The sequence below is a fragment of the Rhinopithecus bieti genome, unplaced genomic scaffold, assembly GCF_001698545.2.
Source record: "Rhinopithecus bieti isolate Rb0 unplaced genomic scaffold, ASM169854v2 scaffold_34317, whole genome shotgun sequence".
Taxonomy (NCBI): domain Eukaryota; kingdom Metazoa; phylum Chordata; class Mammalia; order Primates; family Cercopithecidae; genus Rhinopithecus; species Rhinopithecus bieti.
The window spans coordinates 95,858-98,050 of NW_016814779.1; positions in this window are offsets into that span (position 1 = coordinate 95,858).

A 2,193-nucleotide genomic window follows, 5' to 3' on the forward strand; every position below is an offset into this window, starting at 1 on the left:
TTTTAAGAAAAGAGTCTAGGAGAGGGAAGTTTTCTTTATTCTGGAACTGCTATGCTGGGATGACCTGAGTCTTGAGCCATCTGTATTCTATTTACCCACTGCACAAAGAAAGCAGATTGCAGTAGGAGGGGATGGCAACCACACAGGGAGAGCTGCTCAACAAACCTTGAGGGTGAATTTATCTCATCTGCAGTTGGACAGACCTCACCATCTCCATAGTTTATCATGGACATGCTACAAGATATTTCCAGGCAAAAACTGAAGCTGAGTGATTTGAAGTAACTGTTCCAAAGGTTAAACAGTTAGTAGAATAACAGAAACTTAAACTCCTCATGACTTCTTCGCAGTCTCTTGGGAAAAATATTGCTTGCCTCTAACCTTAAGGGTTCAGAGAGTGTAAGAATCCACTGATGCCACTGAGGACCTGATTATCCCTCCTGATTCATCTGCTTTGCACTATTACTCCAGCAAGGAGATGGGGCAGGGGATTTTGCCCATTTTATAGACGGGAAACTGAGCATTTCCCATAAGGAAGAATATGATTCTGACCTTACCTCTTTCCTACTTGGTACATCCAAACATGTCCATTGCCCTGACCTACCCATCTACCCACTCCATGTGCACGGAAGCATCAGAGTTTCTCATAATGGAGCTGGTGAGACTTCAGGCAGAGACTACAGTCTGGGCCATCGCCAATGAAAGGATTTTAGGAGGATCAGGGAGGTATTGAAAGCTCTTATTGGAAGATGAAATGGGAATTGCATTGAACTGCAGTGGCAGCCCTCAACTCTGGTCTTTCTAGGCCTTTGACAGGGAACCTCCAAGATCTCAAGTGAGGGGGTTCTGGGCACTAGGTTACCCCACGGGCCTGAGAGTCAACGAAAGGGTGTTATGTGGTCTCTTAGTATAAATTTATGTGCTTCAGGTAGTTCTGAACCCCCTTACTCCATGACTTTAGGGAAAAGAGGATAATGGGGGTAATGGGAGATGCCCTGAAACACCTAAAAGCTTTTTACTCTCAGCATGTATTCTCTAGGACGTGTAGTCTAAGATGTGAGATGGGACTAGGAATACTCCCTCAGTCCATTTGGGCTGCTGTAATAAAAGACCATAGACTGGGTGGCTTATACACCACAGGAATTTATTTCTCACAGCCCTGGAGGCTGGGAAGTGCAAGATCAAGGTGCTGGCAGTTTGGGTGTCTAGTGAGGGCACTCTTCCTGGTTTGTAGGAAGGTACTTTCTTACTCATTGCAGCCTTGACTTCTTGGGCTTGTGTGATCCTCCCACTTCAGCCTCCTGAGTAGCTAGGACTACAGGCACACACCACTACGTTGGGCTAATTTTAAAATTATTTGTAGAGGTAGGGTCTCACTATGTTGGCCAGGCTGGTCTTGAACTCCTGGGCTCAAGCGATCCTACCTTTCAGCCTGTGAAAGTGCTGGGATTACATGCATGAGCCTTCATACCTGGCCTCCAGCCTCTTTCATAAGAGCACTAATCTCATTCATGAGGCCTTTCTCCCCATGACCTTATTACCTTCCAAAGGCTCTGCCTCCAAATACTATCACAGGAATTGGAGGTTTTAGAATTTTAACATATGAATGCTGGGGTTACATAAACTTTCAGACTGTAGCAAACACCTCACAGGTAGAACTAGCATAAGGACTCTGGCGTGTTTATTCATCCAAAAGGGTTTCTTTAGGGCCTGAGTACTCCACGGGCTACCCCCAACATATAAATAAACAAGACAGTCATGTGACATTTAGAACTTGACCCACCATTCTACCTGTGCAGTAACTGAAAATCTGGTGAGTGGAGGTTTAAGGAAGTAAGTTGGAGCAGCCCATGTATTGCAGCAGTTCCCAAGCACTGAAAGTAGTAAAAGTCTTACTTTAGTTCACTGGAGACTGAGGGCATCAGATTCTCCCACCTTCGGCATCAGTTCCCAAGGCTGTTTTCACTGTCATTCACGGGATGCAGAAAATACTGACCCCAGCAGAAGGCAGTCTCCTTCTATGTCTCCAGTGCTACAGAGAAGCACCAAAATCATAAGGATCCAAATGCTCAAATCCTTCATCCTGATGGAGAGTTGCGGGCATATCTCCTTCATGTCCCTATTTCTTCAGAAGAGCATTGCATGCCCTGCTCCCAACCTCTCCAATCCCATTTCCCCTTCCTTAGCCAAACCCAT